Here is a 27,896-nt window from a genome sequence, read left to right on the forward strand (position 1 = left end):
TTGCAAGGAAATTTCTGTTACCAGACCCTATAGATATTTTAAGAGACTCTTCCCATAGTTCTCTACCATCTTATCTAACATTTTGTGGAATCTGGGCAAGGGCTGATACAATCACATTGGCTGTTTCTTCAGTCAAGTTACCAACCATGACCCCAGAGAAAACACCACAACACCATTCTCTCCCGAGCTCTGGACAAAGTCTTCCATTTCCTGTAAAGGAATGAAGTTGCTCTATCACAAATCCAACAGCAGAGCAAAGACAAATTTAATGATTGGTTCAACCACATAAGGAAAGAAAAAATATTTTCAAGACATACTAGAGTAGTGGCTCTTTTAAAAATTAAGTTCAAATATACATAGCTATATAATTTTAACTTTTTCTAAGTTTCATAGTTCAGTACACATATTTGCATCCTAAGGCAATCATTACCAGAGCATTATTACTTTGCAACACTAAGAAATTACATAAATTTTACATAAATTACATAAATTGTTTTCTCTTTTCTTCTGGCTCTGATCCTTGACTACCATACTTCTACTTTCCGTTTCTCTGAATCTGAGAAATCTAAATACCTAATATACATGGAAGTTTTTGACTTTTTACTGGACCACTATAACATTATTAATATTCATCTGTATCATGGCACAGTGCCACTATTTCCTAAGTTTTATAGGGTATGTAATGCCCCCAGGAATGTAAGTTATACAAGATATGTATATATGACAAACAGCCCATCCATTAATTTTTCTTGGATACTTACTTTGCTTCAAAACTTTACTTTTGGGAATAGTGCTGCTATGGTCAAGGCTGTGAAAATTCTTCTTCAAAACTTATAATCACCCAATCTAGCTTCCCTAAGACCTCTTTCTTCCCATCAACACTCCCTTCTCTTGCTCCTTTTACCATCTTCATAGTTCCCTTCAGTTCCTATACAACCTTTGATATGCACGTTTTCAAGTCCTACTAGTTGTCTCAGTCTGTGCCTCAGAGCCACTCTTTATGATTCCCCCTTCAGCCTACAGGTTCCTCCATTCACTTATTCTTTTGACCCAACTGAGAGCTCTAAAGAGACTCACAGTCCCCTAGAGGCAACTACTGGAGGTTTAATGGGATAAAAATATTATTAGAAATAACATGAATACATTATCCACGTAGATGTGTTTGGAAGACATCCACGATACCACAAGATGTCTGTCTCCATAGCCTATTCAGCCGTCATAAGATGGGAGAAAAGAAAATATTAAAAGACTTCTTTATAAGCATTAGTTCAAAAAACCTTTATTCCATATTGTTTAAGTCATTTCAAATTGTTGCATTTTTAAATCAAAAACAGAGAATGATATATTATTTTGGATTGAATAATTGAGTTCTGTATTATAGCATTGCCTGATTTGTGACTAACACTTTAGAATAATGGTCATCATGTCTGGGAATGTGTCTGTTCATATTTATGCAATATGCTTGTTTATGTAAGTATTTGGTATATTCACATGGTATTTCCTAAGTTTAAGATGCAATTCCTTAATAAATTCATAAATTTCCTTGGCATATTTCTATTCATCTTGACTTAGAATTAAATCAGCACATGTAGGAACTAGATCTAACCAAACACCTAGAAATATATAGGAAAAAAAAGAAACTCAAATTTGTATCATGTTGACATGACTTGAATAAAACTTTGGTTAAAAAAAGATTAGTTTGTCATTGGCTTAATGATAAAAGTGGTTTGTGAATAATCAGCATTAAGTACATTATGAGTTTATAATTTTATTCTGTATGTATTATCCAGTCACTTAGGATTAATAAGGAAATAACTTGAGATGATATCTAGTTTTGCTGATGTCATGGTATATCTTCCCCAAAACAGTTCTTGAAAATCTTTGTCTTGATAACTTGATATATACTGTTATCTCTCTCATATATATATATATATATATATCCCATTTCAAACTAAAATTAACCACTGAAATACTAATTAAAGAATGGAACTATGCATTTATGTAATTTTGACATGGGACTTTAATTATTTGATTTTGCTAATAAATACATTAAATTGTTGCATGACAATATTGCCAGGAATTATAGGATTCCCTCCTGTCTGAATTGATACACAAGGTATTTATCATCAGGTCCAGGAACTTTAAAATATCTTCGGGACTACAAGAAGAGAGAAATTTACCCAAATGTAAAAGTATTAAAGGTGAAGTCTAACTCCTGACTTAACTTCCCAGTCTTGAGAGGAGATTAGAATTCTCATCTGATACTCTTAGCAAAAATATTAGTCAAGGCAAACTCACAAAGCACTATGTAGTCAATTGCCATTCTTTCTGAATTGATGTAAATAATCCTGTGAATCCAACAAGGTGAGACACATTTTGTCAAGAATAACCTTTCTAAGTTTATCACTAATTAGAGCTTAAGAGATTTGTAGGTAAATTCTATTACAATGGAATGTTATAGCACAAACCCATGTGTTACTTTAACCTATATATTGGACTTGTTTATGTTTCTACCCTCAATGATTTTTATTTGTAGTTCTCTTCAATATATGGCAATATCTCACCAAACTAAACTATTCATATTTGCTTCTGTTCTCCTGACTTGGTTTATAAACAATATCCTGATTTCCAAGATACTTTTTGGCTCTCTAAATAATCCCCACCTGCTGAAACTGAATTCTTTTATTCTTTTCTCTGAGGAATTACTGATTGTGACATTGATGTCTATACTGTCACCAAAATCTCAAATTTGTGAATGTCAAATTTCACTGCATAATCATTGCAGATCATATGCTAAATATATTTTGTAAAATGTGGAATAACAGTTATGTGAGGCTCTTTAAAAAAATGTCCTTATATAACTTAGATCATTTATTACTAAACTTTCTGGTGAAATATTTATAATGCACAGAATACTTGCAATATGAAACAATACACCTGTGATGATTATGTGGTGAAGTATGGTGTGTTTACTCTTCTTTTTTTCTCTATAAATATGAAGAAAAATTTAGATATCATTAAGGAAAATTAATTTCCCTTTTCCATTGCTCTAAAATTCCTTGTTATTTTAAATTTAATCATAATATTGCAAATTTTACTTCTAAATCATTCTTTATTGGTTAAGAGTGTAAGAATCACTGGAATTCAGGTGTCTGATATTGGGTTAGGATTTCTGTGAAATAATTGTTAAAAGTCATATAAGATTCAACCATAGAAAAGGTAATTTCAGGCTGCCATTCACCTGTGTCTCGCAGACAAAGTACTCAGGCTCAGTGCTAAAGAACCCGCGGAAACTGCCTCTTGGAGCCTGTTCCTATCAGAAAATACACTGAGCCCAGAGAGGCCGAATTCTGGCTCCCGGAACTGCTCTGGCCCAGGGCTAAAGAACCCGCGGAAACTGCTTCTCGGTCCGGATCCTGCTGAATACTGTGGAAGCCAGAGGGGCAGAGCAGAGATGCTGCCCGCGCCCGGAGCAGCCCCAGCGACCCGCCAGCGTGGTATCACTTCACCCCAACTGCAGTAAGGGCCAAGCAGAGCCACTGCCCGAGCCCCCAAGGTAGGCAGACCTGCGACCGACCGGTGGATCAGGCCCAGCGGCCTGCCGGCATGGTAGACACATCACCCCAATTGGAGTAGGGGCACAGCAGAGCCTTCGCCCGCGCCCGGAACAGGCCCAGCGACCTGCTGGCATGGCAGACACGTCACCCCATTTGGACTAGGGGCAGAGCAGAGCCGCCACCCGTGCCCACAAGGTAGGCAGACCTGCGACCGACCAGAGGAACAGGCCCAGCGGCCTGCCAGCATGGTAGACACGACACTCCAATTGGAGTAAGGGCAGAGCAGAGCCACCACCCTTGCCAGGGACAGGCCCAGAGGCCCGCCAGCATGGTAGTCACGTCACCCCAATTGGAGTAGGGGCAGAGTAGAGCCGCCACCCGTGCCCGGAATAGGCCCAGCGGCCCGCCGGTGTGGTAGTCACGTCACCCCCATTGGAGTAGGGGCAGAGCAGAGCCGCCACCCATGCCCACAAGGTAGGCAGGACTGTGACTGGCTGGTGGAACAGGCCCAGCGGCCTGCCGGCGCGGCAGACACGTCACCCCATTTGGACTAGGGGCAGAGTGGAGCCGCTGCCCGTGCCCAAAAGGTAGGCAGACCTGCGACCGACCAGAGGAACAGGCCCAGCGGCCTGCCGGCATGGTAGACACGTCACCCCAATTTGAGTAGGGGCAGAGCAGAGCCACCGCCCGCGCCCGGGACAGGCCCAACGGCCCGCCGGTGTGGTAGTCACATCACCCCAATTGGAGTAGGGGTAGAGCAGAGCCGCCGCCCACGCCCGGAACAGGCCCAGCGACCCACCGGCGTGGTACACACGTCACCCCAATTGGAGTAAGGGCAAAGCAGAGCCGCAGCCCATGCCTGCAAGGTAGGCAGACCTGCGACCGACCAGCAGAACAGACCCAGCGGCCTGCCAGCGTGGTAGACAGATCACCCCAATTGGAGGAGGAGCACAGCCGCTGCCTGCCCTGCAAGGGAGACTTGTCAACTATACAAGAGCAATATAAATATATAGGGGGAAAATTTCAAAAACACAAAAGTTTCACCAAGCAGAAAGAAACGCGAGCAGTATGAAACGACAAGGAAAGAAAGGACCACAAGCAATGCAGGTCAACTCAACTTTAGAAGAGGTAATAGCTGCAGCAGATGGAATGTCAGATAAAGAATTCAGGGTATACACGCTTCAGATGATCTGGAGTCTCAAGGAAGACATTAGACAGCAAAATCAGACAATGAAAGATCGCTTCGACAATGAATTACATAAACAAATCCAAGAAGCAAAAGATTAACTATACAGGGAGATAGAGGTAATAAAAAACAAACAAACAGAAATCCTAGAAATGCAGGAAGCAATAAACCAACTTAAAAACTCAATTGAGAATACTACCAGCAGAGTAGAACACTTAGAAGATAGAACATCAGACAATGAAGACAAAGTATTTCAACTTGAAAAGAACATAGACAGCTCAGCAAGACTGTTAAGAAACCATGAGCAGAACACCCAAGAAATATGGGATAACATTAAAAGACCAAACTTAAGAGTCATTGGGATACAGGAAGGCACAGAGCTCCAAACCAAAGGAATAAACAATCTATTCAATGAAATAATTCAAGAAAATTTCCCAGACTTGAAGAACGAGACAGAATCCCAAATCCTAGAAGCCTACAGGACGCCGAATGTACAAAATCATAAGAGATCCACACCTAGACACATTATAATGAAGATGCCCAACATACAGAATAAGGAGAGAATTTTAAAAGCTACAAGAGAAAGGAAGCAGATTACATTTAGGGGTAAACCAATCAGGATAACAGCTGATCTCTCAACACAGACTTTGAAAGCTAGAAGATCCTGGAATAACATATTTCAAACACTGAAAGAAAATGGGTTCCAACCAAGAATTGTGTATCCAGCAAAATTAAGCTTCAAGATGGAAGATGAAATTAAAATCTTCCACAATAAACAAAAGTTAAAAGAATTTGCAGCTAGAAAACCATCTCTCCAAAAAATCCTCAGCAAAACATTACAGGAAGAGGAAATGGAAAATAACAATGAAAACCAACAGTGGGAGGAAGGACAGTAAAGGGGGGAAAATAATCGAAGAGGAAAACAAACCATATTCAGTAACATAAATAAACAAATATGGCTGGAAGGATAACCCATATCTCAATAATAACCCTAAATGTTAATGGCTTAAACTCACCAATTAAGAGACACAGGCTAGTAGAATGGATCACAAAACATGACCCAACAATATGCTGCCTACAGGAGATGCATTTGATAGGAAAAGACATACATAGACTGAAGGTGAAAGGTTGGGAAAAATCATATCACTCATATGGACTTCGGAAACAAGCAGGAGTGTCCATACTCATATCAAATAAAATAGATTTCAAGCCAAAGTTAATCAAAAGGGATAAAGAGGGACACTACATACTGCTCAAGGGAACCATACACCAACAAGACATAACAATCATAAATATATATGCCCCAAACAATGGTGCAGCTATGTTCATCAAACAAACTCTTCTCAAGTTCAAGAGTCTAATAGACCACCATACAATAATCATGGGAGACTTCAACACACCTCTCTCACCACTGAACAGATCTTCCAAACAAAAGTTGAATAAGGAAACTATAGAACTCAATAACACAATTAACAACCTAGACTTAATTGACATATATAGAATATACCACCCAGCATCAAGCAGTTACACTTTCTTCTCAGCAGCACATGGATCCTTCTCAAAAATAGATCATATATTATGTCACAGGGCAACTCTTAGACAATATAAAGGAGTAGAGATAATACCATGCATCTTATGTGACCATAATGGAATAAAACTGAAAATCAACGATAAAAGAAGGAAGGAAAAATCATGCATCACTTGGAGAATGAACAATAGGTTACTGAATGATCAATGGGTTATAGAAGACATTAAGGAGGAAATTAAAAAATTCTTAGAGATAAATGAAAACACAGACACAACATATCGGAATCTATGGGACACATTGAAAGCAGATCTAAGAGGAAAATTCATTGCATGGAGTACATTCCTTAAAAAAAGAAAAAAACAACAAATAATTGATCTCATACTTCATCTCAAAATCCTAGAAAAAGAAGAGCAAAATAACAGCAAAAGAAGTAGAAGGCAAGAAATAATTAAAATCAGAGCTGAAATTAATGGAATCGAAACAAAAGAAACAATTGAAAAAATTGATAAAACTAAAAGTTGGTTCTTTGAAAAAATAAATAAGATCGACAGACCCTTAGCCATGCTAACGAAGAGAAGAAGAGAGAGAACTCAAATTACTAGCATACGGGATAAAAAAGGCAATATCACAACAGACACTTCAGAAACACAGAAGATAATCAGAAATTATTTTGAATCCTTATACTCCAATAAAATAGAAGATAGTGAAGGCATCGATAAATTTCTTAAGTCATATGATCTGCCCAGATTGAGACAGGAGGATATAGACAACCTAAACAGACCAATTTCAATTGAGGAAATAGAAGAAACCATCAAGAGATTACCAACTAAGAAAAGCCCAGGACCAGATGGGTATACAGCAGAATTTTACAAAACCTTTAAAGAGGAACTAATACCAATACTTTTCAAGCTATTTCAGGAAATAGAAAAAGAGGGAGAACTTCCAAATTCATTCTACGAGGCCAACATCACCCTGATTCCTAAACCAGACAAAGACACTTCAAAGAAAGAAAACTACAGACCTATATCTCTAATGAACCTAGACGCAAAAATCCTCAATAAAATTCTGGCGAATCGGATACAAAATCATATCAAAAAAATTGTTCACCATGATCAAGTAGGATTCATCCCTGGGATGCAAGGCTGGTTCAATATACGGAAATCAATAAATGTTATCCACCACATCAATAGACTTAAAGATAAGAACCATATGATCATCTCGATAGATGTGGAAAAAGCATTCGACAAAGTACAGCATCCCTTTTTGTTCAAAACTCTCGAAAAAATAGGGATAACAGGAACATACCTCAACATTGTAAAAGCAATCTACGCTAAGCCCCAGGCTAGCATCATTCTGAATGGAGAAAAATTGAAGGCATTCCCTCTAAAATCTGGAACAAGACAGGGGTGCCCTCTCTCACCACTTCTGTTCAACATAGTTCTCGAAACACTGGCCAGAGTAATTAGACAGAAGAAAGAAATTAAAGGCATAAAAATAGGAAAAGAAGAACTTAAATTATCACTATTTGCAGATGACATGATTCTATACCTAGCAGACCCAAAAGGGTCTACAAAGAAACTATTAGAGCTAATAAATGAATTCAGCAAAGTGGCAGGATATAAAATCAACACGCATAAATCAAAGGCATTCCTGTATATAAGTGACAAACCCTCTGAAATGAAAATGAGGACAACCACTCCATTCACAACATCCTCAAAAATAATAAAATACTTGGGAATCAACCTAACAAAAGAGGTAAAAGACTTATACAATGAAAACTACAGAACCCTGAAGAGAGAAATTGAAGAAGATCTTAGAAGATGGAAAAATATACCCTGTTCATGGATAGGCAGAACTAACATCATCAAAATGGCGATATTACCAAAAGTTCTCTATAGGTTTAATGCAATGCCAATCAAAATCCCAATGGCATTTCTGGTAGAAATAGAGGAAGCAATCATGAAATTCATATGGAAAAATAAAAGACCCAGAATAGAAAAAACAGTGCTAAGCAGGAAGTGTGAATTAGGTGGTATAGCGATACCAGACTTCAAACTATACTACAGAGCAATAGTAACAAAAACAGCATGGTATTGGTACCAAAACAGGTGGGTGGACCAATGGTACAGAATAGAGAACACAGAAACCAACCCACAAAACTACAACTATCTTATATTTGATAAAGGGGCTAAAAGCATGCAATGGAGGAAGGATAGCATCTTCAACAAATGGTGCTGGGAAAACTGGAAATCCATATGCAACAAAATGAAACTGAATCCCTTTCTCTCACCATGCACAAAAGTTAACTCAAAATGGATCAAGGAGCTTGATATCAAACCAGAGACAAGGCATCTGATAGAAGAAAAATTTGGCTACGACCTACATACTGTGGGGTCAGGCTCCAAATTCCTCAATAGGACACCCATAGCACAAGAATTAATATCTAGAATCAACAAATGGGACTTGCTCAAACTAAAAAGTTTTTTTCTCAGCAAAAGAAACAATAAGAGAGGTAAATAGGGAGCCTACATCATGGGAACAAATCTTTACTCCTCACACTTCAGATAGAGCCCTAATATCCAGAGTATATAAAGAACTCAAAAAATTAGACAATAAGATAACAAATAACCCAATCAACAAATGGGCCAAGGACCTGAACAGACGCTTCTCAGAGGAGGACATACAATCAATCAACAAGTACATGAAAAAATGCTCACCATCGCTAGCAGTCAGATAAATGCAAATCAAAACCACCCTAAGATATCATCTCACTCCAGTAAGATTGGCAGCCATTATGAAGTCAAACAACAACAAGTGCTGGCGAGGATGTGGGGAAAAGGGTACACTTGTACATTGTTGGTGGGACTGCAAATTGGTGCAACCAATTTGGAAAGCAGTATGGAGATTTCTTGGAAAGCTGGGAATGGAACCACCATTTGATCCAGCTATTCCCCTTCTGGGTCTATTCCCTAAGGACCTAAAAATAGCATGCTACAGGGTCACTGCCACATCTACGTTCATAGCAGCACAATTCACAATAGCAAGACTGTGTAAGCAACCTAGATGCCCTTCAATAGACGAATGGATAAAGAAAATGTGGCATTTATACACAATGGAGTATTACTCTGCATTAAAAAATGACAAAATTATAGAATTTGGAGGGAAATGGATGGCATTAGAGCAGATTATGCTAAGTGAAGCTAGCCAATCCCTAAAAAACAAATGCCAAATGTCTTCTTTGATATAAGGAGAATAACTAAGAACAGAGTAGGGAAGAAGAGCATGAGAAGATGACTAACATTAAACAGGGATGAGAGGTGGGAGGGACAGGGAGAGAGAAGGGAAATTGCTTGGAAATGGAAGGAGACCCTTAGGGTTATACAAAATTACATACAAGAGGAAGTGAGGGGAAAGGAGAAAAGAATACAAGGGGGAGAAATGAATTACAGTAGAGGGGGTAGAGAGAGAAGAGGGGAGGGGAGGGGAGGGGAGGGGAGGGGGGATAGTAGAGGATAGGAAAGGCAGCAGAATACAACAGACATGAATATGTCAATAAGTAAATCAGTGGAAGTGTAACTGATGTGACTCTGCAATCTGTATACGGGGTAAAAGTGGGAGTTCATAACCCACTTGAATCAAAGTGTGAAATATGATATATCAAGAACTATGTAATGTTTTGAACAACCAATAAAAAAAAAGAAGGATAGTAAAAGCATGGCATGCAAAGAAGATCAGATGCTCTCCTCTGTTAAATATAGAGTGTATGATACCTACACCTGAAATCTTTAGGTATTTTCTACTTTTCAGTTTTCTTCATGATACTTCCTCATAAATACCTATGCCAATTTTTGCTTAGAACTTGAAAATAGTTTCACACTCATATAGCAAAAATATAAATTAATCACTCATAAATGATCCTCCAATTTACAAGGAATACTTGGGAATTCCAAAACTAGTTCCTCACTTTGGTACTAGGAATAGAAAAATGTTGGCCAGAGCTGGGAATACTTCTCAGTGATTGTGTGTTTCTCTAGCATGTTCAATGCCCTAGATTCAATCCCAACACCAGGGGGTAAAGAAAAAGAAAAGACTTGGCAATAAGGGAACATACTTATTGCTACTGTTGATCCTATGTACTACATCATGAAAGTTTTATATGATAATTGAATGAAATATAGCATCATGACATTATTGGATTTTTTTTCCAATAGTTATACTACTTATAAATGAAAAAGGGCTCCAATTTACCTTTCAAGGATTTATAAACCCAGTCATTATATTAATATCCTATATTCATATAAAAATTGCCATGTTAACATTTTTCTTAGAATTAGTATTTTGTAATTTGTATCCAAACTGTTATTTTTTTTAAATATAATTAATTTATTTCTCACAAGTAGCCTATTGTGTTATAGTTTATTTGTAAATCAGAATCCTAAAATTCTAGTAAATTAACATATGAGCAAATGGATATAATTAAACTCTCTCCCCTTCACTCAAAAAAGGTTATATTTAATTTGGAAAATGAGAAGTAGCCCCAAAATTAGACAGACAGCAAAGCAATGATGTATCATTAATTTTTTTTTCATTTTTTTTTGCACTGGAGTTACAATAATTACCTTACAATTTCTTAAATATTCAAATTTGTCAGTGATATTATCATTTGCCTAAGTGGCTATTTATGAAATTTTAAGATCACAATCCATACCTTGTTTACATAAATGCAGATCTAAGTATGGTAGCTCATGCTTGTAATCCCAGTCACTAGGGAAGTTATGGTAGAAGGATTGTAAGTTCAAGGTCAGCCTCAGCAACTTAGCAAAGTCCTAAGCAACTTAGTATGATGTCAGGGTTTTTAGCCCCCCCATTCCCTTCTGACCTGTGGGAGAGATTGGGGGAGCATGCCCCGACCAGGACAGGCCAAGAAAGGTAAAGGTCGACTGGCCGCTCAAGGACAATCAGGAGGGCCAGGGAGAACAGTCAAAGCAGGATCTCCTTTAATGAGAAAACATACACAGCTAATATAATATACAGGAGCCAATCAGGGTAAAGGTCAGCAGGGTGGGGAGAATTTACATCTACACCCATCCTACAGGCAGTAATGGGAGACATGACCTATCCTTGAGGGCAGAAGGGTTCTGAGCCTATCCTAGAGGTGGTCCGATTCTTCATCACAACCCATGGTAATGCCTTCTGGCTAATTGCTAGGTGCTCTCTTAACCACCTGTGGCCCCAGGACTGGGAAGCTAGTAGCAGCCAGCAAGTTAAGTTTCGTCTTTTCTGATGCAACATGACCCATGTTATATCATGCCCTATGTTGGGTGCAGAGCAGGCTGAACTGTGTTGTCTGCAGGGCAGGCTGAACAGATGTTGGCTGCAAGATAGCCCACACACTCAAACCCCCCTCTATCTGGTCCTTTATCACCTGTTTGCCTCAAATCTGAACATTCAACCCCACTCAAGGCTGAACACTTAACCACCCTCCCCCCTTGGGCCAACAAGGCAGCTTGCAGACCCAGAGGCCCCATTAGATTTGGGCTATAAAAACTCCCTCCTGCCAGGCCCCCCTCTCTCTTGCTCTCTCTCTCTCTCTCTCTCTCTCTCTTGCTCTCTCTCTCTTGCTCTCTTTGTCTTTCTTGCGCACGCTCTCTGTCTCTCTCTTGCTCTTGTTCTCTCCCTCTTCATCTCTCCTCTTCTCTTCTCTTTTCTTCTCTTCTCTCTTTCTCTCTCCTTCTTTCCTTTTTTCTTTTTTCTTTGTTGCCCTGCTGCAATAAAGATCTTTTGGTTGCTCCGAGTGTTGTGGTCACTTTTCTTTCACCCTACAGTATGACATGTCCCAAAGTGTTAAGAATATGGCTCAGAAGTTAAGTGCCCATGGTTTCAATATACAGTACAAAAAATTAATATACAGAAATTATATATATTCCCATTTATATCAGTTTTAGTAGTTGTTGTTAATTAATATCTGATACTCATTCCCTTATCTGCCCCGTTTATGTAGTGTAGGGGTATTTCAAATACCTCTTAAAATAGACATCCCTTTTTGTTATCTGTGATTTTGTATTTTCTGTGAAAAAAAAAAAAACACAATGTTTACCATGAAATCATAACATTGATATTACCAAACAGCTTTTTTGTTCCTCTGATTCTAGCAGCATTCCATCCCACTTCTCTATAATACTCTGTGTCTTCATTATTTCTTTAAAAGAATGCATTTTAATATGAATCCCATTTTTTTTGCACATGTTGCTGCTTTTACCAGTATATGCTTTTCCATTTTTTCCATCTACCAATCTTGTATTCTTTGTTCAAGTCTCATGTCACACATAGTTTTTTTTTAAATATGCTTGAGTTCTTTTATTAAATGTACTATTGTAATTGATTAATAAGACAAACTTAAAAAGAGACTATTTCTCTTTAATTAGGACTGACAAGTGGAACCCAGCCAAGTTGAGTTGAATTCCTCTGGATTATAATGTAGAAGGTACTTTATATTGTATATGTCCCTCTTCCTGCAACATATAAGATCTCTCACTGCTTAAAAGATCTGAACAGGCACTTCTAAAAAGAAGTTCAAATCACCAACAAACCAACTTTTGGTTATTCAAACCAAAAGCATGAAAAAAGTGCCAAATATCTTTAGCCATAAGAGATATGCAATACTACTACGTTGAGATTCTGCCTCACCCTGTCAGAATGGCTGTTATCATAACAACAACAACAGAAAGAACAAATGCTGGCAAGGATGCTTGTATTCACTTGTTTGATGAACATAGATGCTCATTGTTTGGGGCATATATATTTATAATAGTTATGTCTTGTTGGTGTATGGTTTTGGGAAGTATGAAATGTCCTTCTTTTTTCCCTTTTGTTTAACTTTAGCTTGAAGTCTACTTTTTTCTGATATGAGAATGGAAACCCTTGCTTGCTTCCTCCGTCATTATGTGTGGTATGATTATTCCCAACCTTTCACCTTCAGTCTGTAAATGTCATTTCCTATAATATGAGTATCCTTGACGCAGCATATTGTTGGATATATATATCATATATATATATATATATATATATATATATATATATAGAGAGAGAGAGAGAGAGAGAGAGAGAGAGAGATAGATATAGATATAAGAAAGTAAATTCTGACAGCAAAAGATCATTTTACCAAGAGCTACATAAACAAATACAGGATGCAAAAATTACTTTGATAGGAAGATAGAGGGTCTAAAAAAAAAAACGAAAAAATCCTTGAAATGAAAGAAACAATAAAACCTTAAAAGTTCAATTGAAAGCATCACCACCAGATTAGACCACTTGGAAGACGAGACCTCAGACAATGAGGACAAAATATATAATCTTGAAAAGAATGTAGACCACACAGTGTAAATGGTAAGAAACCATGAGCAGAACATTCAAGAAATATGGGATAGCATAAAAGACCAAATTTAAGAGTTATTGGGATAGAGAAAGGCATAGAGTTCCAAACCAAAGAAATAAACAATTTATTCAATAAAATAATATCAGAAAATTTTCCAAACATGAAGAATGAATTGGAAAACTAAATTCAAGAGGCTTACTGGACACCAATGTACAAATCACAACAGAATCACACCAAGGTACATTATAATGAAAATACAAAACATACAGAATAAGGAGAGAATATTAAAACTACCAGAAAAAGGAATCAGATTACATATAGGGAGCAACCAATTAGGTTATGTGCAGATTTTTCAAACTAGACTCTGAAAGCTAGAAGATTCTGGAAGAACATATATCAAGCTCTGAAAGAAAATGGATGCCAACCAAGAATCTCGTACCCAGCAAGATTAAGCTTTAGGTTTGATGGTGAAATAAAAACTTTCCATGATAAATAAAAATTAAAAGAATTTATAGCTAGAAAGCCCACACTAGAGAACATCATTGGCAAAATATTTCATGAAGAGGAAATGAAAAACAACAATTAAAATCAGCAGAGTGAGGTCTTACACTAAAGGAAAAACTAATCAAAGGAGAGACCAAGTCAAATTAAATAACAAAAATGGCTGGGAATACAAATCAAATCTTAATAATAACCCTAAATGTTAATGGCGTAAACTCACCAACCAAAAGACATAGGTTAGAAGATTATACTACAGAGGTATAGTAACAAAAACTACATAGTATCAGCATAGAACAGATACATATATTATTGGTAAAATTAGAAGACACAGAAAACCCCACGTATATACATTTGTCTGATCCTTGCCAAAGGTGCCAAATACATACATTGCAGAAATTATTGATTTCCTTTTTCACAAATGATGATGAGGAACTGGTTATCCATGTGTAGAAGAATGAGTCCCCTATCTCTCACCCTATACAAAAATCAACCCCAAATGGATCAAATACCTAGGAATTAGTACAGAAACTATACAATTCCTTTAAGAAACTGAAGGGTCAACACTCTAGCATGGGCAAAAGCAACAGCTTTCTTAATAGAGCCCCTAAAGGTCAGGAAATAATGCCAAGAGTTAATAAATGGGAACACACCAAATTAATTATATTCTGCACACACACACACCATTAGAATTGTGAAGCAGGAACCTACAGAATGGGAAAAAAATCTTTGCTAGCTATATTCTGACAGAGGATTGATTTCTAGAATATATAAAGAATTTTAAAAAACTTTATGCCAAACAACCAACCAAATTATTAAATTGGAAAATAAATTAGATAATTCCCAAAAGAAGAAATACAAATGGCCGACAACAACAACATCAACAACAACAATATATCTATCTATCTATCTATCTATCTATCTATCTATATATACATATCTCTCTCTCTCTCTCTCTCTCTCTATATATATATATATATATATATATATATATATATATATATATATATTGCACATCTTCAAACTTCATGGAAATTTAAATCAAAATTACACTGAGATTTCATCTCATAATTGTCAGAATTGTAGTCACCAAGAATAAGAATAATAGATGCTAAAGAGATTGTAGAGAAAAATGAACAATTTTACACTCCTTTTGGAATTGTAAACTAGTACCACCAATATGGATATTCAGTATGGCAGTTCCTCAAAAGGTTATGTATAGAACTATCATATGACACAGGTATACCACTTCCCAGTATTTACCCTGAAGAACTAAATTAAAGTCATCTTATTACAGTGAAATTGCATATTCATGTTTATAGCAGCACAATTCACAATAGCCAAACTAAGGTGTCTGCCAAGGGATGAATGTATAAAGCAAATGTGATGTATATATTTATATGAGTTTTATTCAGACATAAAGAAAAATAAAATTATGTCATTTGCACAAGAATGGGTGGAACTTAAGGCCATTATGCTAAACACAATAGGTCAAAATCAGAAGATCAAGGATTTCATATTTTCTCTCATATGTGGAAGTGCCTCAGTCTGGCTGGGCACAGAATCACGAGCCACTCAAGCAGGAACAAAACTTTATTTTTGAAAAAGCCACCAATACTCCCTACGCGCCAGCAAGCCAAAACCGGTCCACCCACGCGCCCGTCTACCGGAAGGGGGGGGCGGACCTCCCCCGGAATTCCCTCCTACTATCCTTCCCCAACCAATGGGAACTCTCCAGGAGTCCCGTAACATGAGTCCCGTAGCAGGCCAAGGTGAACAGCAAGAGTCCAATTTCCATATGAATGTAAATCTTAACATAATCATATCATCTCAATGGCTAGCTGGCGTCACCTTACAACTGAAAATGCCATGCATCATACTATTTGCTTGTGGCTCCTAGCATGGAAGCTAGAGGGGAAAAGGAAAGATGAAGGAAGATCTCATGAAAATCATTGGGTGATCAGGTGATAAACGGGACCAAAATGTGGGAGACAGGGAGGGAGGGAAAAGTGCTGGGGAGTGTTATTAGCTAAATTATACTGTCATACTGTGTATTTGTGGGAATGTACAAATATGTCACATTAAATCCTATCATTTATACAATTATAATCCATCAATAAAGAAGTAGGAAATATATGAAATATATGTTTTCATATTTAAATTGAGTTAATAACTTAAGACAGAGAATGTTTCTTGTCAGGCTTGGATTGTAGTCTTCATACCCAAAAAGATAATTAACTTTTATACTTGGATATGTCCTGCAAAGGCTCATGTGTGAGAAAATGTGTGATGGTTCAGAGGAGAAATGATTAGACTGTGAATGCCTTAAGCCAATCAGTAAATTAATGACCTACTGGGATTAATTGAGTGGTAAGTAGGGGCAGGTGGATGTGTCTGTAGGATGCAAGTCTTTGGGTCATGGCTTTGGTGTATATATTTTGTTTTCTGATAATCATGTGAGCTGCTTCTCTCTACCACACTCTCCTGAGATGATGTTCTGCCTTACCCCCAGCCTCTAGGAATGGAGTTAAACTTCTATCAACTAAAACCTCTGAAACTGTGAGCCCTCAAATAAATTTTCCTCTTCTACAATCTTCTGGTTGATCTTTTATTTACAGTGGTGAAAAAGCTCACTTAATACTAACTATTCCTCAATTTCAACCATTTCAATCATGAAAATTTTTCTGTGATGTTGGATTACTTGAGGGTTGATTTACCCATTTTACAACAATTTATATAATTTTTATATTGCTTTCAGTGTTAAAGATTATTATAATAGACAACATGCCAAGTTCTGAAGGAAAAGTGTGATGGTTTTTTTTTTTTCAGTCATTCCAAATGATTTAGATCCCATGCTAGTGTTATGGGTATGATGAGACAATCAGCTACTGAAGAAAGAGAAAAATTAGACAAATTCTTCATAATTACAGGTTATAGAACAGTAACATAATTGCAAACTGTCTACAAAAACTCATTACATTTCATAACATAACTGTAACAAATATAGGTAACATTGTGTTCTGTTTGAGGAGAGAGCAAAATTCAGCATTTTTTCCTGTTCTTGTTCTATATTACCACAACATAAAATTGAGACCTAGTATCTACTTTTAAAGTATGATTATGAGAGTGGGCAACCAGGTGAATTCATTTGAAGGATTAAGAAGAAATAATAATGAACTAATGACACCACATATTTTCTTCCATAGCTTAACTGTAGAAAGCAGACATTCTACTGCAAAGTGACTTAGCTGGAAGAAGGCAAACATCTTTCCAGATGCTCAGAAGAGAAGTGATGCTGAGGCTGGATTTATACTAAAAGACAGCAGCAATACGGCCTCTCAGAAGCAAAGGGAACTGTTAGACTTTTTACAGGATTATAATTATTGAGTGCTTTCTCCAAAAAAGTTAAATGTACACAATTCTCCAAAATAAAGCAGGCTGTGAATTTGAGAAATCATATTGATATTATGAGGAATTCTATAATCTCCAGAGGAAAAAATGCTTAAAAATGAATAAATAATCTAAATTTCCATTTTTCAATAAAGAGAAATGGGCAACAAGTATGTGCAAAGATCCTGCCCATCATTAATCCTGAAGAAAATGCAAATGAAAACAACCACAAGAAATAATCAAATATACATAATGAGGGCTATAGTCAAAAACACACAAAAAATGAAAAATGTTGGCAAGGTTGCAGAGTAAGAGGCACTCTTACAGACCACTACCAGAATGTAAATTAGAACAACTGCCCTGGAAAAGAAGTTTCTTGAGAAACTAAAAATACATCTCTCCTGGAGCTCAACTTTTCCACTAACAAATATAAATAAATATATTTATTTTATTGAATATAAATATAAATTTAAATTTATTTTATTAAATATAAATAAATATAAATAAAAAATTAAGAAAAAGACATCAGTAGTATATCAGTTGATACCTGTACCCCCATGTTATTACAGCTCTCCCAACATTAGCCAGGATATGAAATCAAGTAACACATTCGTTTTTAGATAACAAAAGTAAAATATATATGCAGTGAATTATTATTCAGCCCTAAAAATAGAATGAAATCCTATGTTTGCAGGAGCGGGAAAGGAACTGATGAACATCATGTAAAATAATATAAACTAGAACATAAGAGAGAGTACTGTGTGTCTCCTGCATGTGTAAAATTAACAAAAGTCGATTTCATGGAAGTAAGTTTAGCATTGTGCTAAGCAGAAGCCACATAGGTTAGGAGGGTTTGGGAATAGAGATGTTGGACAATAGGTACTAAACTGCAGTTAGTTAGCAGGAAGAAGTAGAATTGTTCTGTGCCCAGCCAGGTGACTATAGGGTACAACTCTTCATGTATATCTAAAAAAGATATAGAAAAGAGGAGTTTAAAAGTTGGTTACTATAGAAATTATAAGTATTTAAACAAAGGAAATGAAAATGACCTGGATTTGCCATTACATATATTATCCATATATCAAGTTTTCTACTCTGCATAATAATGGTTACAATATATAAAAAGATTAATAGTTTCAGAAATATGAGATTTTGAAATATTATCTTTCTTCAAATTCATTTACTTTTCCATGTGTTCTGTTGTATTAAAAAATTGTTTACATTTAGCTACACAGAATATATGTTTTTAGCATCACATTGATTGAATAATAAGAAGTCATATAGTCACTGCATTAGTTTGATTTTTACTTTTAAAAGTCCTGATTTAGTAAAAGCACACATCATGTTTTATAAATCATTTCATGTTTGAAAATTGGACTAAAAATAGGAGAAAATCTATTTTCACTGTCAAGGGACTCTGTCTATACATATATCTAAGTGAAAAAAAAAAAACGTTATACTCACAAAGGATCTTTGATGACTGTATTCTATGCTTTGAGCAAATCAGTACTTGTCATTGTGTTTAAATCCAATCTAACAGTTGCTTCTTTGATCCTCGTGTGATAAATATTATCAGGTTGATCCTCAAACAATGGGATGCCAACCATAGGGATGCCATGATAGACGGCCTCCTAGATGCCATTGGTTCCACCATGAGTTATAAAAGCCCTGGTTTTTGGATGACCTAGGATTAGAAGTAATTAAGGCACTCTACTAATTTTGAGTCATAAATAAGATAAGAAATGCACAACATGAGCCACTGGAGATGAATTATTTTCTAGATAGCAGATTATTATAACCATGAAACTGTACTGAAATTATGAAAGCTACATGGAAGTATGTGAATTGAGACTTGAAAGTGGAAGCAAGGTTGCCATGTAAATAAAAAGAAAGAGAACACTCTGGATAGTAGCAATATCATGTGTAGTTATAAAAGTGGAAGTATGAGAATGTGTACAATTAAAGAAACTGTGACACCTCAAACAGAGTAGGAAGGAAGAGCATGAGATGAAGATTACCACGAAATAAGGAAAAGAGGAGGGAGGAAAGGGAGGGAGAAGGGTTTGGTTTGTTAGTTATCCTGGCTTTCCTTCTCAGAATAGAACAAAGGACAGCTCCAGGAATAGGCCGTTTTTATCATTTAGGAGAAGAATGGAGGCCAAGATTATGTAGGAAGATAGCAATCTGTGATGCATTTTGGCTTTTTAAGACCTGCTTATTATCATTGTGTTGGTGCTCATTCAAACTTAACTTCATTGGTAACTACATTGTTCTCATGGGTCCTGCGTGGAAAAAGAGGACAAGGCAGGGCAGAATTTGGTATTTTGGTATATCTGTCATACTAATATAATATTATATTCACACTGAACCTATGAAATATATTTGTGCTTAAGCATAATGTTAATGCTCACTTTTTAAAATCAGAAATAATCTCTGCACTATTTTAAAAGTAGCTATATATATTTGGTTTTAAAAAAGGAATACTGAGACAAATTATACATATCACAAGTGTGCAACTTTTGCAAGGAAATTTATTTATAAGACCCTTTACAGAGTTCAATAGACTCTTTCCTTGGTTTTGTACCATTATCTAACCTTCTGTGGAATCTGGGCAAGGGCTGATTCAATCATGTTGGCCCTTTCTTCCATCAAGTTTCCAACCATTGACCCCATTGAAAATACCACAACACCATTCTCTCCTGAGCTCTGGACAAAGTCTTCCATTTCCTGTGAAGGAAAGAATTTGCTCTATCACAAATCTAACAACAAAGCAAAGATTTATTCAAACACATAAGGAGAGAAAAAATATTTTCAGAACATACTAAATTAGTGGCTTTTCTAAAAATTAAGTTCATATATACATAACATAAATATATAATTTTAACCTTTTTTTGAGGTACATAGTTCAGTAATGCTACACATATTTATATCCTTATGATAACAATTCTAGAACACTATTACTTCGCAACACCAAGAAATTATATAAAATGGACACAATTCTTTTTTTCTCATCTTGATCTTTTACTACTATACTTCTACTTTCTGTTTCTCTGAATTTGTGTAGTCTAGATACTTAATATATATGGAAGGTTTTTTTTTCCTTAAAAATATTGTTGTTGTTGTTTTTAGTTGTAGGTGGACACAATACCTTTATTTATTTATATGTGGTGCTGAGGATTGAACCCAGTGAATCACATGTGCAAGGAAAGGGCTCCACCACTGAGCCACAACCCTAGCCCCTTTATTGGACTTTTTAAGAAAATACCTTTATTCTATTTATTCATTTGTATGTGGTGTTGATGATCAAACCCAGGGCCTCACATGTGCTCGGCAAGCACTCTACCGCTGAGCTATAGCCCCAGCTCCCCTTTACTGGATTTTTTTTAACACTGTAGTGTAAGTAATTTTCATCTGGGTTGTGGCACAGTTTCACTATTTCCTATGTATTATAGGGTAAGTAATGTCCCAGGAATGTAAGTTATATAAGATATAAATATATTACTAATAGTCTATCTGTATGTTTTTCTTGGACACTTAATTTGCTTCTAAGACTTCACTTTTGGCAATAGTGCTGCTGTGGTTATGTGTGTGCAAGTTCCTCTTCAAAACTTATATCAAAAACAGTTGAATAATTGAGTTTTGTATTAGAGTGTTACCTGATTTATAGCTCAAATTTTAGAATGCAGTCCATAGGTTCTGTGAAGTTATGTTATTCAGTTTGTTTATTTATGTAAGTATGTGTTATGTTGGGCTGGGGATTTGGTTCAAGCGGTAGTGCACTCGCCTGGCATGCGTGCGGCCTGGGTTCGATCTTCAGCACCACATACCAACAAAGATGTTGTGTTCACCAAAAACTGAAAAAAAAATTAAAAAATTCTCTCTCTCTCTCTCTCTCTCGAAAAATTTTAAAAAGTATGTGTTATGTTTATATGATATTTCCTAAGTTCAAGATGGTATTCATTATTAAATTTATAAAATTCCTGTACAGATTTCTATTCACATTGACTTAGAGTTAAATCAACATGTGTAGAAACTAAATCTAACCAAACATCTAGAATAAGGAGAAGTAAAGAAACTCAAACAGGCTTCATGTTCACATTACTTGAATAAATCTTTGGTATAAAATATTGCATTGACAGTGGTTAATTAAAAAAAAAACTATGCTTCTGAGCAATCAGCATTAAGTATTTTATTAGCTTATATTTTCATTCTGTATGTATTAAACAGTCACATAGGGTTAACAAGGAAATACCTTGAGATGATACCTGATTTTGCTGGTGTCATATTGCATCTTCCCAAAAAGAGTATTTGAAAATATTTGTCTTGATAACTTATTATATACTGTTATGTTGTATATATTAATCAGACACTAGTCCCTTTCAAACTAAAACTAATCACTGATACACTAATTAAAGGATGGAACCATGCATTTTTGTAATTTGGACATGGGGCTCTAACATATGTATTTGGTTTTGTTAATAAACACAAGATATTCTTGTGTGACAAAATAGTCATGAATTCTAGAGTTCCCTCCTATTTGCATTGATAAACAAGGCATTTCTTATCAGGTCCAGGAATCTTAAATTATCCTAGGGACTGCAAGTAAAGAGGAATTTACCAAAATCTAAGAGTATTAAATGTAAATTCTGATGCCTGATTTGACTTCCCAGCCTTAAGAGGAGATTAGAATTTTTATTTGATACTCCTAGCAAAAAGATTCAGCAAAGCAAATTCACAAAGCACTATGCAGTCAATTTCCATTCCATTTGTACTGATGTAAATAATTCTATAAATCCAAAACAGTTGGAACACATTTTGTCAAGAATAACCTTACTCACTTTCTTAATAACATTAAGAGATTGTAGGTAGATTTTGTTACAATAGAATGTTATAGCACATCTTTTTGTGTTACTCTAACCTGTAAATTGTATTGGTTCATGTGTCCATCCTCAATGATTTTTTAATTCTGGTTTCCTTCATTATGTGGCTACAACTCACCAAACAAAACTACAATATTTGGCCCTGTCCATCCTCCTGAATTGGTCCATAGAGAACAATATCCTGACTTCCCAGATACTTATCTGGCTCTTGGCTCTCTAAAGTATCCTCACCTTCTGAAGCTGAATGCTTCTATTTCTGTGGTTGTGATGTTGATGTCTATGCCATCACCAAGGACTCAAAATTGTGAATGACAAATTTCACTGCATAATCATTGCAGATCATATGCCAAATATTTTTTGTTGTTGTTGTTGTTGGAAGTCTGCAAATAAACCATGGGCATGTCTGAGCCAACTTGAACAGCTCTTGCTTCTTGTTTCACCTTGAAGAAGCCTCTGAAGAAATAAATTGCTTTGGTATATTTCACTAAAATAAAACATTTATGGTCTTTTCCCTTTGTTAGGATCAGACCCATTAAGTATCTTTCACCTGTCAATGACCCATATTGAAAAAAATATTTTTTCTGCATCTTTTGTATTTATTTCTTGATATTACTTTTCTAGCTTTTTATGTCCAGCCAGCCCACACCTCTGAAGGTTAGAAATTCCTTCCCTGCACAGGCCAAGGGAGACAATTTTTTGTTAAAAGTGAAGTATAAAATTTATGTAAAGCTTTTTAGTTAAAGTCTCCTGATGTTACTTAAAATAATTTATTACCAAACTGGTACAAGATTCTGATTCACAGAATACTTTTGATATACCACAATGCAGTGGTGATGATTGTATGGTGAAGTATGGTGTGTTCATTGCTCCTTTATTTCTCAACAAATGTAAAGAAAAATTAGGATAAATTGAAGAAAATCCTTACATATCTTTTTCTTTGCTCTAAAATCCCTTATTAGATCAATTTCATCAAAATATTGCAAATTGAACCACTAAATCATTCTTTATTGTTAAGAGTCATGTTTATTCCCTAATAGTTTATATATTTAGCTAAATGTTTGATGAACATATTTCTGTACATATTATGACATGAAATCATATTGTAAACTTGAGGTCCCTGTAGAATATCCTGTGTATACCTGACTGTGACAGATTTTTGATATCACCTACTGGGTTTGGCAGGAAATTCACACAAGTGGGACAGTTCCACCAGGCCTTTCTCCAGTAGAGATTTGATCACACTATTGAATAACCTTCAAGGATACATAAAATTATAAGAGGCTATGAGGGGCAAGGGGGAGGGAAAAAAAAGGGAGAGAATTGAACAACAGCAGGGGAGATAGAGAGGGAAGATGGGAGGGGAGGGGAGGGGAGGGGGGATAGTAGGGGATAGGAAAGGTAGCAGAATACAACAGACACTAATATGGCATTATGTAAAAATGTGAATATGTAACAGATGTGATTCTGCAATCTATATTTGGGGTGAAAATGGGAGTTCAAAACACAATTTGAGTCTAATGTATGAAAGATGATATATCAGGAGCTATGTAATGCTTTAAATAATCAATAAAGGAGAGACAACATGGCGGCCAGCGAGGAAACAGCACTGTCAGTGCCTCCGCTGTAACGGGATCAGAAAGAATACACCCACAGGCGTCCTACTGAGAAACCTCTAGCAAAATTCAGCTGAAAGGAGACCTGCCTGGAACTAGTAAGTTTAATTGGAGGTGGCAGCGTGTCCCAGACGCCTGAATCTCGGCAACGCAGAGCTGGGACACAGCCCCGCCGGCTGCCGCCAAATGGCTGCAGCTCACACGTTGCGGTAAACAGAGGAGCGGGCACTGTCTACCTGGTCCCACGCCGGCGGCTCTGGGAAACGGCCCGGCCGCTGGTTGCAGCGACCTTGGGAGCGAGCGCTACCTGCCCGGACCCACGCCGGCGGTTCGGTGAACCGCCCCGGCCGCTGGTTGTAGCGACCTTGGGAGTGGGCGCTACCTGCCTGGTCCCACGCCGGCGGCTCTGGGAACCGGCCCCTGCCGCTGCCCATACGTTGCAGTGATCGTGGGAGCGGGCGCGGCCTGCCTGGACCCACGCTGGCGGCTCTGGGAACCGGCCCCTGCCGCTGCCCATACGTTGCAGTGATCGTGGGAGCGGGCGTGGCCTGCCTGGACCCACGCTGGCGGCTCTGTGAACCTCTGCCAACAGCTGCTCACACGTTGCAGCCAGCTTAGGAGCGGGCGCTGCCTGCCTGGGCCCCCGCCCATTGGGCTCTGTGAGTGGTCGTCAGCTGCCGCCAAACGCCCGCTGCCCACACGTTGCAGCGACAGTGGGGACGGGCGCTGCCTGCCTGGGCCCGAGCCCGTCCAGCTCTGTAAATTGACACCAGCTGCAGACAGGCAGCCGCTGCCCACATGCTGCAGTGAGTGGGGGAGAGGGCACTGCCTGCCCGCTCCAGCAGGCCCAGATCTGTGAATCCCCTCTGGAGGTGCAGGGCTCCAGACGACCACATCCAAACTGCCAGCCCAGCGCCACAAACGACCCCCGCCGGGCTCGGCAACAGGCCCCGCCCACAGGGCGAACAGCAGGAGTGGAGACCCGCCCAGTCCGGGAGGAAGATCTGCTGCACAGAGATTGAATCCCAACCACTGAGAGGAGGAACTTGGCCCGGTGGCCACAGCGCCATCTACTGGAAGAACAGTTAATCGCACTCTAGGACTGCATTTATAAATATTTTTTTTTCTTTTTTCTTGTTATTTTTTTTTTATTTTTTTTATTTTTTTTATTAATTTGTTTTTTATTATTATTATTTTTTATTGTTGCTGTCTTTTTAAAGGATATTTTTAATCCATTTTATCTTATCTTATTTTATTCCATTTTTAAACTTCATCTCTCATTTCTATTATTATTATTTGTCCTTAAATTCTCTTTAATTCTCTATCCTTTTCTCTCTTTCCTTCTTTTCCTCTGTCTTTACATTTCTTTTCAATTTTCTTATTCCCCATTCCTTGAATTCTACCTGCTTACTCTCATTCTCTTTAGTGACCACCTCCCTTCCCTTCTAATACCTTTCATCCCAAGCATCAAATAAATTTATAGGAGTAAACAATAGCTCAACAGTCAAACAGAACAAGAAGCAACATGAGCAGCTTCAAAAGGCAAGGAAGAAAAGGAGTACAAACAATGCAGGATAGCCTAAATATTCAGGAGGATTTAGAGTCATCAGAAAAATGGTCATACAAAGAGCTCAAGGAACACCTTAGACAGATGGAACGGAACCTTAAAGAGGATATGAGACAGCAAATTCAAGCAGCGAAAGAACACATTGAGAATGTATTACATAAACAGATAAAAGAAGAAGTTAAGCATCTGTATCAGGAGATAGAGATTATAAAAAAGAATCAAATGATAATCTTAGAAGTGAAGGAAACTATAAACCAAATTAAAAACTCAAATGAGAGTATCACTAATAGAATGGAGCAAGTAGAAGCCAGAACTTCAGATAATGAAGACAAAATATATCATCTTGAAAAGAGTCTAGCCAACATTGATAGGACGGTTAAAAACCATGAGAGAAACATCCAAGAGATATGGGACAACATAAAAAAACCAAATTTAAGAGTGATCGGGATAGAGGAAGGGATAGAGAGTCAAACCAAGGGAATGAGTAACCTGCTAAAAGAAATAATTACAGAAAACTTTCCAGAAATAAAAAAGGAAACAGATATACAAATTGAAGATGCATACAGGACACCGAGCACACAAAATCACAGTAGACCAATGCCAAGACACATTGTTATGAAGATATCAAATATACAGAACAAAGAGAAAATATTAAAAGCTGCAAGAGAAAAGAGACAGATTACATTCAGGGGTAAACAAATAAGATTAACAACGGATTTTTCATCACAGACGCTGAAAGCGAGAAGATCCTGGAACAACATATTTCAAACACTGAAAGACAATGGATGCCAACCAAGAATTCTGTATCCAGCAAAATTAAGCTTCAGGTACGACAACGAAATAAAAATCTTTCATGATAAACAAAAGCTAAAAGAATTTGTAGCCAGAAAACCAGCATTGCAAAGCATCTTGAACAAAACACTACACGAGGAAGAAGTGAATAACAATAACCAAAGCCAACAATGGGAAGTACCTCAATAAGGACAGATGGTGGGGGGAAAGCTAACAATGGAGAAACAAACTAAACTATAAAAAAAAAGAGATAAATAATCAAACATGGCTGGAAGTACAAAATATACATCAATAGTAACTCTAAATGTTAATGGTTTAAACTCTCCAATAAAGCGACATAGGCTGGTAACATGGATTAAAAAAACAAATCCAACAATATGCTGCCTCCAGGAGACACATCTGACTGGAAAAGACGTACACAGGCTGAAGGTGAAAGGTTGGGAAAAAATATATCACGCACACGGTCCTCGCAAGCAAGCAGGCGTGGCCATCCTCATATCGAATAAAATCGACTTCAAGACTAAATCAATCCAAAGGGATAAAGAAGGACATTATATACTGTTAAAAGGAACCATTCACCAACAAGATATAACAATTATCAATATTTATGCACCAAATAATGGTGCTGCGACGTTCATAAAACAAATTCTCCTCAAGTTCAAGAATCAAATAGACCACAACACAATAATTATGGGTGACTTCAACACACCTCTCTCACCATTGGACAGATCCTCCAAACAAAAGTTGAATAAAGAAACTATAGAACTCAATATCACAATTAATAACCTAGACTTAACTGACATATATAGAATATATCAACCATCTTCTAGTGTATATACGTTTTTCTCAGCAGCACATGGATCCTTCTCAAAAATAGACCATATATTATGCCATAGGGCAACCCTTAGTAAATATAAAGGGGTGGAGATAATACCATGCACTTTATCCGACCATAGTGGAATGAAACTGGTAATTAATGATAAAAGAAGGAAGGGAAAATCCTATATCACATGGAAAATGAACAATATGTTACTTAATGATCAATGGGTTACAGAAGACATAAAGGAGGAAATCAAAAAATTCTTAGAGATAAATGAAAACACAGATACAACATATCGAAATCTATGGGACACAATGAAAGCAGTTTTAAGAGGGAAATTCATCTCCTGGAGGTCATTCCTCAGAAAAAAGAAAAACCAACAAATAAATGAACTCACACTTCATCTCAAAGCCCTAGAAAAGGAAGAACAAAACAACAACAAATGCAGCAAAAGGCAAGAAATAATTAGAATCAGAGCAGAAATCAATGAAATTGAAACAAAAGAAACTATTGAAAAAATTAACAAAACTAAAAGTTGGTTCTTCGAAAAAATAAATAAGATTGATAGACCCTTAGCCATGCTAACGAAGAGAAGAAGAGAGAGAACTCAAATCACTAACATACGGGATGAAAAAGGCAATATCACAACAGATGCTACAGAAATACAGAAGGTAATTAGAAATTATTTTG

The 27,896-nt window shown here is 37.0% G+C and overlaps 1 pseudogene across 1 annotated transcript in view; it reads right to left on the bottom strand.

Annotated features, from left to right (window-relative positions):
- LOC308654667 (UDP-glucuronosyltransferase 2B31-like) overlaps positions 1–27,896 on the bottom strand; it is a 101,253-nt pseudogene that overhangs the window by 64,008 nt on the left and 9,349 nt on the right. Inside the window, exon 3 of the transcript in view lies at positions 80–210. The product of the transcript in view is annotated as a UDP-glucuronosyltransferase 2B31-like (transcript). The remainder of the gene's footprint in view (positions 1–79; positions 211–27,896) is intronic.

The sequence above is a fragment of the Spermophilus citellus genome, assembly GCF_964194105.1.
Source record: "Spermophilus citellus genome assembly, chromosome: 8".
In the NCBI taxonomy this organism is placed as follows: Eukaryota; Metazoa; Chordata; class Mammalia; order Rodentia; family Sciuridae; genus Spermophilus; species Spermophilus citellus.